Below are 9,884 nucleotides of genomic sequence, written 5' to 3' on the forward strand. Positions count from 1 at the left end.
ACAGACAATAATCCTGTTGAGATCAATGTACTAACAGCACAGAAAGTTATAGATAGAAACAGGATTATAAATTCGCCACATGACAAAAATGAATTTGCTTTCATTTTTTGTTAAGTCTATTTCTAGACTTTTCTACCAATTGTTGCCAGAATGGTTATAAAAGTTGTAATGGTAATGTAGTGAAACTCAAATTTATCTAAAGTTTAAGTGCTTTGCTTTTAGTATGGATTTAAATTTCTATGATCAAATTTCACTTAGTAGTTTTTTAAAAGCCACAAAAATATATGCTTGGTGTGCTCTTAGGAAAAAAAACATTCAAAATGTGCCTCCATTTTTTGCCAAACAGCATGTAATATGTTTGATTTTTATGAAAATGAAGGATGAGCCAGTGTGGCCAGACCACTGTTTCTCCAGATTAAGGTGATGCATGTAATGATATGCTATCAAGAATGTGCTAGTTAGGGAAACAAACAGAATATAGACTCAGAAAGTGCATCTCAGCTTGTCATGAGCCCCATGCACCATGAGAAAATTGACTAAAGGAATCTTACAGTAAGGTAAATTACTTAACTAATACAAACAGGTTAAATTTAAAGAGGAAAAATAGCATACACACATAACATTAAGAATTTAGAATTGTATTGGGGCGCCTGGGTGGCTCAGTCAGTTAAGCGTCTGACTTCAGCTCAGGTCATAATCTCACAGCTCATGAGTTTGAGCCCCGCATCAGGCTCTGTGCTGACAGCTCGGAGCCTGGAGCCTGCTTCGGATTCTGTGTCTCTCCCTCTCTCTCTGCCCCTGCCCTGCTCATTCTCTATCTCCATCTTTCTCTCTCTCTCAAAAATAAATAAACATTAAAAAAATTTAATGAATTTAGAATTGTATTAATGTGTTATCATGTTAATAAACATTGGCTTGGAATTAGAAGGAGAATTTGCCATCTGGCAAAGCCTAGTTGAGCTCTGGATGTCTGGGAGTAAACAATACACAGTGCCGCTTCCAAGGTGCTTGATAAAGCAAATAAGTACATAAAATGTTACAATTTTTAAGTTAATCTGAACATTTTAGGAGGGACAGGAAAACAAAATGCTGCCGTGGGAAGACCGTGAAGGTTTACAGGGTTACAGGGACCAGAAAGCGGGCAGGGTGGGGACGGCGTGGGCAAGGGTTTGAGGACAAAAACGCAACATTTGATACACACTTTCTTGGGAGAACCAGAGTTCTTTCGGTCTCCCATCTTCTAAATGTTTCCCTGCAGCTTTCCTCAGCATCTCTCTTCTATGTTCACCGCCAGGCTTGTTTTGTTTTGGAGAGCTGTATCACCTCCAAAATTTAAATTGTTAAGACTCTGATTCTTTGAGTACTTCCTCCAAACTTTCTGACAATTCTTTCACTCCGGTAACATAGGCAATCTACTGGCCCTCCTATTAGTTTTCTATTGCTATGTAACAAATTATTACAGCTTTATTTAAGACAGCTTCATTGAGATATCTTTCACATATAAAAAATATATATAAAGAGAGAGATGCAGGCAGCTAGCCAGATAGGAAGACCCCACAAAGGGGACTGAGAAGGAGCAGGAAGTAGGATAGAGGAACGGAAGACCTGTTTTACTGCAGCAACAGGAAGTTAAGTGAGATGAAAGTGGACAGTTGACAGCTGGACCTGGCAAAATGGAGGTCAAGGACATTACTGACCAGCGGCAGGTGCAGCGGAGTGGTTGGCGGGGTGACTGGTCGGAGTGTGTGAAGGAAAGAACAAGAGTGTGGATCACTCTAGCACGGAGGGTCCCTGCAAGGCAGGGCAGAGGTGCAGGCCAGGAGCTGGGGGGAAAGAGAAGGCCTAAGAAGGACGAATTTTGTTTTGATTTCAAAGTGAGAAAAAAAAATAAAAGGAAACGAGAGGAGATGATGTCAATGGGCAGAGACAAGGGAGAAACCGATGATGCCACTGATGAAAATGGAAAAGCATTGGAGCAAAGTTGTTGAATAGACAGGAGTTTATGAACCTCTAATTCTTTGATATAGTCTATCTTTCTTTTGCTGTTCTCATTCCTTCCCCTCCATACCCTGATGATACCAAATATGTGCCTGGAAACGTAATGTTCTAAATATCAAATATACGAAATACACGTGTATGTCAAGGATAGGTATGATTCCAGATGATTGGATATGGACATCGATGTAGTTACACCGTGTCTCCACTTGGATATCTCATAAGCATCTCTCATAATGACCCTCTTTACAGTATCTTCCTTCCCTCCTTCCGCACTATCCCTGACACACACACAATCTGCTCAGTCCCCATTTGTCCACATCTCTGTCAGCATCACTCAGTCATTCAAGACAGAACCTAAAACCACACTGTGTTCTCCCCTTTCCCTCATCGCCCTTCTCTGGCCACACAGCCCCACATATAAATACAGTCAATCAATCAACAAGTGATGTTGGCTGTGCGCCAAAATCTGTGCTTGTCCCATTTATTAAAAGTAGAGCTACTGGGGCGCCTGGGTGCCTCAATCAGGTAAGTGTCCGACTCTTGATTTTGGCTCAGGTAATGATCTCATGGTTGGTGAGATCAAGCCCCGCATTGGGCTCTGCACTGACAGCACAATAACTGCTTGGGATTCTCTCTCTCCCTCTCTTTCCACTACCCCCCCCCCCCAGCTCATGCTGTCTTTCTCAAACTAAATAAAACGCTTTTTAAAAATAGAATTACCATATGATCCAGCAATCCCACTTCTGAGTATATACCCAACAAAATAAAATCAGTTCCTCGAAGGGAAATCTACACCCCATCTTCACTGCATCATTATTCACAAGAGCAAAGACATGGAATCAACGTGAGCATCCACCATTGGATAAATGGATAAACGATTGAATATAAATACAATGAAATATATTCAGCCATATAGAAAAGGAAATTCTGCCATTGATGACATCATAGATTAACTTAGAGGACATTATGCTAAATAAAATAAGCCAGACACAGAAAGACAAATAGGTCATCATCAAACTTATCTGTGGAAACATAGGAACAGAGTAGCACAGTGGTTGCCAGAGGCTGGGGGGAGGGAGAGATGAGGACATGCTGGTCAAAGGGCACAGACATCCAGTTACAAGATGATTAAGTCACAGAATGGTGACCAGAGTTTACAATACTGTGTTGTGTACTTGAAGTCTTCTAAGAAAGTAGAGCCTACATGTTCTCAACCACACACACACACACACACACACACACAAGTACCTGTGTGAAGAAGTGGGTGTGTTAATTAGCTTGATTGTGGTGATCATTTCACAATGTGTACATACATCAAATCATCATGTTGTATACCTTAAATGTATACTTATATTTATCAATCACACCTCACTAAAGCTGGAAAAAAATAAAACAACTAGCCGTGTCCACCTAACTCAATAGCCTGCTTTTTCCTTTGTCTCCATCACACTCATACCTGCATGAAACGATGCCCTTTGTCAATCTTACTCTACTTTACCACTGAGTTTAAGACCCATAGCCATATGAAAGCACTCCGTGTTTCTCACCAAAATAACCCCAAAGTACGTACTTCCTTGGTGTGCAGCACATAGTGTTCATTTAACACAAAAATGCATGGAAGTAATAGGATATTGTCAGATACTGGAGGTGGGAGCTGAGCCACAGGACGGAGGCACAGCAAGGAGTGAGGGAAGGACCTCACTTTCCACCCTGCACGAGACCGTTCACTGACCGTTCCCTTCAGTTTGACTGCCACCACTTACCACGCCTTCCTAATTCCTTGTTTTTCTTCAGTAAAACCTTTTTTAAAGGTTTATTGGCCCATATATTTCAATTTTTATGATTCTTCTTAAAGCATTGCCCCTGTAGAAACAAAGAGAAAGTCTACAAACCTCCACTATCTTCTCCACGACACCACTCAGATCATTTGAGCACAGTTATTATTCTGTACCACCAGTGTCCTCTTCCCTAGCCTAACGGATCCCAGTTTTCTTCGCCTGTACCATGTCTTTCTAATCTCTTTCCATTAGTCTTTTTGAGGCAGTACATTCTATTCATCATCCAAATTGTAAACCCGGCATTATCTCAACTTCTGTTCTCAAACTGATGTGTTCTCCAAGTTATATCTCCATTGTGCTTCTCACATCATCCTGGAATCGTGCTAGAGATTTCAGATACATCCACTCTGCTCTCAGTGACAGTTCTCACCAACTTCATGCTTTTCTTCCTGGGTCTCTGCGCCCATGCATTCTCTTCCTCGCGTATTCCTCATTAATAGCTGATACAGGTTTTCCCACTGTTATTAAATGCATGCTATTGAGTTATGGGTACACAGAGAGAGCGTGAGAAGTCTGGAGTCATCAGGGGGTTTCTCCACTTGCTCTATGAAGTTGGGCAAACCTTAATTTGAATATACACGGGTGTGTATTTGCGGGAACAGAGATGGAGAATAGAGGAGATAGATTTCCAAACGATCTCCCATGATGAGATACTAAAGTGTCACCCCTGTTTAACACTGAAGACAAAAAAATGTTTTAAAGATACATAATCTGAGTGTAACAAGAAGAGCAATACACCCTTCGTTCTTTTGTTTGGAGAGACAACCAGCGGGGCTCGTTCACCTTGATGAGCCGCACTTTTGGCCAAGTGGGTAGACTAAAGAGCAAACCCACAGGGGTAAGAGAATTTAGTGCTGTTTGATAACAGAGGCTTTGTTGGCACTTTTCTCTTCGAACAGCAGGATTGCTGAAAACTAACAGGCTCCAACGTGTTTCTTTCACAGAGGCACCAAAAATAGTTCCTTTGTCATCAGTCTTAATGGAGCTAAAAAGTCAATCCCATAGAAATTGGAAGCAACGCCAAAACTCGTTTGGATTCTCCTAGCAGGCATGCAGTTGAGGGCAAATGTACAGTCTCCTGCTAATCATATGTTCCATATGAACAGGGGGGGTTCCAGGAACCGGTTTCTCAGCAAAGACCAAAAAAAAGGGAAGAACAAAGAAAAAAGAAGAAATTGGAATAAAGCAATACTGGCCCTGTCCATTCGTCCCTCCACCATAAATACCCTAAATGTAAAGAGTCTCACACATTCCTTCCTGCTTTGGTTGCTTCCCACTTGCCTACGCATCAGAGGTAGAAGTAGAGCAATTTCAACCAAGTCCTCCAGCAACCGATCAATAGAATTAGTGAATTTCAAATGTTAATGAATTCCATTCGTGGCCATGGAAAGACATTCCAATTCTTCATTTTTTTATATCCTCGCCTTAGATGTACCAAAAGATGGAAAACCTGTCCAACATGTAATTCATCTTCTCTGTACACTTAAAAATGAAAATAAAATATAAAAAGAAAAAATTGGCTCATGAAGAAAAATCAATTTCCTCAATGGCTTTAAGTGCCCTGCATTTTTTCAGCAAACATACAGGGTTGTTGTCTCAGAGAGAGCAGGAAGAAAGGCTCTCGACTTTTATTTCAACTTTACTTTTTATTTTTATACATTCTTATACATTTCCATAGATTTCCTTTAAAAGTCTAATAATTAAGTATTAGTGAGTCAAGGACTTGCATATGTGTTTGCTTGTTACTCATTCAGAAACCCAGATGGATGAACACACCACCATCTGATAGCTGCGCCATGTAAATACACCCCAGATGCACCTCTCGTTTGTTGTAGGAAAAGAGAAACATGGGGTATTCTTTGTTTTCCTCGGGAAGGAAGTACACCCACCCTGCTTATTTTCCACTGCCAGGATTAATCACGTAGTATTACTCTCAGCCTCTCCAAATGGTGGGGACTTCCTCAGGGTATGGTGGCACGTCTCTAAGAGCAAACATCCCAGAAGACAGAGAGAGATTGGGGCTGGGGGTCTGGGTGCAAAGATGCGATGGCTTTCTAGGGGCTAGCTCACTTCTACCTCATTCTTTTCATCTCTAAGTCCAGACCATCTTCAAGGGGAAGGATTAACTTCTACCTCGTGACGGTCAAAGAATTTGCAGACATGTTTTAGATCCAGTGTAGCAGAGATAAAGGAAGGACACTTGAAAATGGAACAGAGTTCAAACACACAAATATCATCGTGCAGGCATGTCATGGGATCCCATACCATCAAAGATCATCTTCCTGGAGTTTCTCAAGTGGTACAATCATGACCATCTAAGACTTGGTAGGATGAATATTTTCCGTCCATTTTTCAAACTTTCCAATTCTGATACGTCTTAGTCAAAATAACTGACCCGGGCAGCTGTTCTGGAGGCAAAGCTGTGAGTGAGCAGATGGCGGAAGCAGGTCTCAGTGGGGGGTGAACGGCAACCAGCCTCCCGCCCCCCCTCGGAGCCCGGAGAAGGACACAGTCAGCGAATCCCTTGGTCAGCCAGAGACCAGGCCCAGGAGAACCCAGAACCACTCATCTCTCGTTTTACATTTATAAAGAACCTTACACATTTGGATCCCTTACAAGTTTAATATGAAAATACCACATACTTTCAGATACAGAAATTCAAAACCAGATACCTATTACAACTGCGAAATTCTTTGCCAGACTTTGAAAACACAGGCATGAGCTGAATCTTTATTAGAAGAAAAACCTTGTAATCGCTCAGTGATCTGCAACCCACCTCCCTTCACCTGCCCGTTGGTATTTTTGGGGGAAATCACACCACAACTATGATAATTGACATTTCCTGACTGCACACCTAGTAATGTAAGCCATATAAATATGAATAGAATATCCTCCACTGAGTTATGAGTATTTCTAGCGAATTGAATTATTTTGAATGAAGGGTTTTAAGTAGTATGTCAGATTTTATCAAATGACCAAAATTTGCTTATGACAACTAATGATAATTTTGAAACATTTGATAACTGTAGGAAACCATATAGAAGTAAAAATAAATAATACTAGAAATTAAGAAGTAGATTAGAAATAATTATCGGAGGCCTAAGAAAAGAATCTAAGGTAGAAATTACTATGATTTATCTATCCTGGAAGGCAAATGTAGTAAGCGTTTTAGGTGACTTACCCTACTTTTGTGACTCAAAATTCAGTGTATGCATACAGTTGCCCAGTATTGCCAAACACAATGAACGTGTCAAAACGGAACAGAATGAAAATGTTGAAATATATATATGATCCCAAGGTAATGGCAGTAAAATTCGTCTCCATTAAACTTTCAAATTACAGTTCAGAGCCCTGAACAACAGACACTTCTTTTCCAGAGTTCATCAAACATGCACAAATATTTTTACCCCTGGAAGTCTCTTGCTTGAAGTGGGAATACACACATGTTCTCCTGCCATTGTTTCCAGAGAATGGGGAGTTCCGCGGAGCTGGCTTTATTTATTGTAGAAACATCAACAGGAGCACGAGTGTGTAATTAGGAATGAAAGTACCTATTAATATTAGTCATGGCTTACAGGGTAGCAGTTGTTATCTACATCCTTCACATTAAAACAACCACAAAATTAAGTTGATTTCATGCTGCTGTGTCCACATACTCACTCATTCCAGGAATATGTATGGAGGGCCACTGGATGCCAGACTCAAGGTCAACCTTCCGGAAGCGTACAGTCTAGCGATGGCGACAAGCAAGTTGACATTGCAACACAGTATGCTGACGGTGTGATAAAGTGTGCGAGCGTCCGGGTCAGGGAGCTTAGCGTCCATGCTTCCTTCACATGTGCACCACCAGACTGGAGAGGCACAGCCTGGTCCGTGACTGTTGATACTCACGGGCTGGCAGGTGCCAGGGAGCACGGTCGCCTGGGAGCAGCTGCCTATTTGGGGAGAAGTCCATCTGCGCTGACAGGCCATACCACTCGCTGTCACCATCATTCACTCTGTGATCCTTCTCGCTGAATGGTAGGACTCTTACCTGCCTTCCTGTTTGTGTGTTTATGTGCAAAGATGCCATGAGACCCCACACCGTGACTCCACCACGAAACACGTGTGCTGTGGTCGTCTTCATGCAGGAAATACACCAATTCTGAAAATGAAGGAGCAACGTGGGACTTGTAAGTCCACTAATTTTAGGCTTCACTTAAATGCACAACACAGAAGGGGCACCTGGGTGGCTCAGTCGGTTAAGCATCCGACTTTGGCTCAGGTCATCATCACCTCACCGTCCTTGGGTTTGAACCCACGTCGGGTTCTGTGCTGACAGCTTAAAGTCTGCAGCCTGTTCCAGATTCTGTGTCTCCCTCTCTCTCTGCCTTTCCCCCACGTGTGCTCTGTGTCTCTCTGTTTCTCAAAAATGAATAGATGTTAAAAGAATTTTCTGAAAAATGTGCAACGCAGAGAAGGGTGCATCTTTGTCCTAAATGAGACATGGCTTCCTTGCCTTTCTTTCTTTCTTTCTTTCTTTCTTTCTTTCTTTCCTTCTTTGGTGTGTGTGTGTGTGTGTGTGTGTGTGTGAGAGAGAGAGAGAGAGAGAGAGAGAGAGAGACTGGAGCTTAGAGCTGGGTGCGGTGGTGCTTGCTTTGTCCCTTTACTTCCAGAGTAAGACTAACTGACGGGCTCTGTAAGTTCCAACTCCAGGTATCTTTTGACTGCGACCCCATTGTGGGTGTCCAAGAATGGAAAACAGATGCATAACAAGCCCTGGAGCTGAGTGACATTTGATAAAAAGTACCATTTGTTTCACATGACGGTGATGTTTGCCGGATCACGAAAACACTTAGCACGGTGACGGACTGCCACGCGGTATCACCTACTGCTCGATTTCAAGCGACCTCTGTGGGATTTTTATGCAAGTTGATGTTTTCTTTTACTCAGTTCTGCGACAAAAAGTAAAAGGATTCAGAGTGTTTGACATCATGGAGTATTCTAGGATTGAAATATTAAATGACTTTAGGAGAAACGTGCGACTTTTATGCTGGAAAGCGTGACACCTTAGAAGCCTCTCTGTTGCCGTAAGCAGCCCCCTGACATGAAATAATAGTGTGGCATATACAGTGTCTATTTCCATGCCAAGCATGATGCTCTAGCTGGAAGTACAATGCGGAAGGGCAGTCAGCAGACGGAAAGTAAATAGGGGTGTTATGCAAAGGTGTTTGATGTCCTTTGATTAACCCTGACGGTGTTTGGCCAGTCTGTCACCTGAATTGTGTGACTAATCCAGACTCTGACTCAATAGATGGAGAAAGACTAACCTGCTCATAAAACACCCATTTCATGGGTGAGAAGCCCTCCGGATCACCGCTCCAGCTTCCTTTCCAATGATTCGATGGATTGCATAATCCACGAGCTCCATCTCAGATTATGTTTTCCTTTTATTTTCTTCTTTTTCTCTGATTTTCCAGGACACGTGTCATTCTTTTCTTAAAACTGTAGTGGTTGCTGCTTAGTATTTATTTACTGAAAGAAGCTGAAAACTTGATGTTTGCACAAAAACCCGCACACGGATGTTTCCAGAAGGTGTATTCACCATTGCCAAAACCTGAAAGCAACCAAGATGTCTTTAAGTAGGTAAATGAAAACACAGACCACGATCCATCCAGACAATGGAATACTATTCAGCACTAAAAAGAAATGAGCTGTCAAGCCATGAATAGACATGGAGAAAATGTAAACGCATATTACTAAGTGAAATATATAATCTGAAAAGCTTACACAGTGTATGATTCCAACTGAGTAACTTTCTAGAAAAGGCAAAACTATGTACAGTAAAAATGTTAGTGGTCACCGGGAACTAGAGAGAAGGAGAGATGAACAGATAGAGCACAGGGGATTTTTAGGATAGTGAAAATACCCTGTATGATACTATAATGGTGGATATATGTCATGATGAATTTGTCCAAACCCACAGAATATACAACACCAAGACTGACCCCTGATGTCAGCTAGGAACCTTGGGTGATGATGATGCGTCAGTGTGGGCTCCTCAGTCAC

At 41.9% G+C, this 9,884-nt stretch overlaps 1 long non-coding RNA gene across 1 annotated transcript; it reads right to left on the bottom strand.

Moving 5' to 3' along the window:
• Positions 1–7,345: 7,345 nt before the first annotated feature.
• On the bottom strand, positions 7,346–9,287 carry LOC120237212. Its single transcript, XR_005529895.1, has 3 exons — positions 9,146–9,287; positions 8,626–8,770; positions 7,346–7,980 (listed from the first exon to the last, which is right to left on the bottom strand). It is a non-coding gene; the product is annotated as an uncharacterized LOC120237212 (long non-coding RNA).
• Positions 9,288–9,884: the final 597 nt, after the last annotated feature.

Source organism: Hyaena hyaena, unplaced genomic scaffold (genome assembly GCF_003009895.1).
Source record: "Hyaena hyaena isolate Hyena2069 unplaced genomic scaffold, ASM300989v1 scaffold_174, whole genome shotgun sequence".
Taxonomy (NCBI): Eukaryota; Metazoa; Chordata; class Mammalia; order Carnivora; family Hyaenidae; genus Hyaena; species Hyaena hyaena.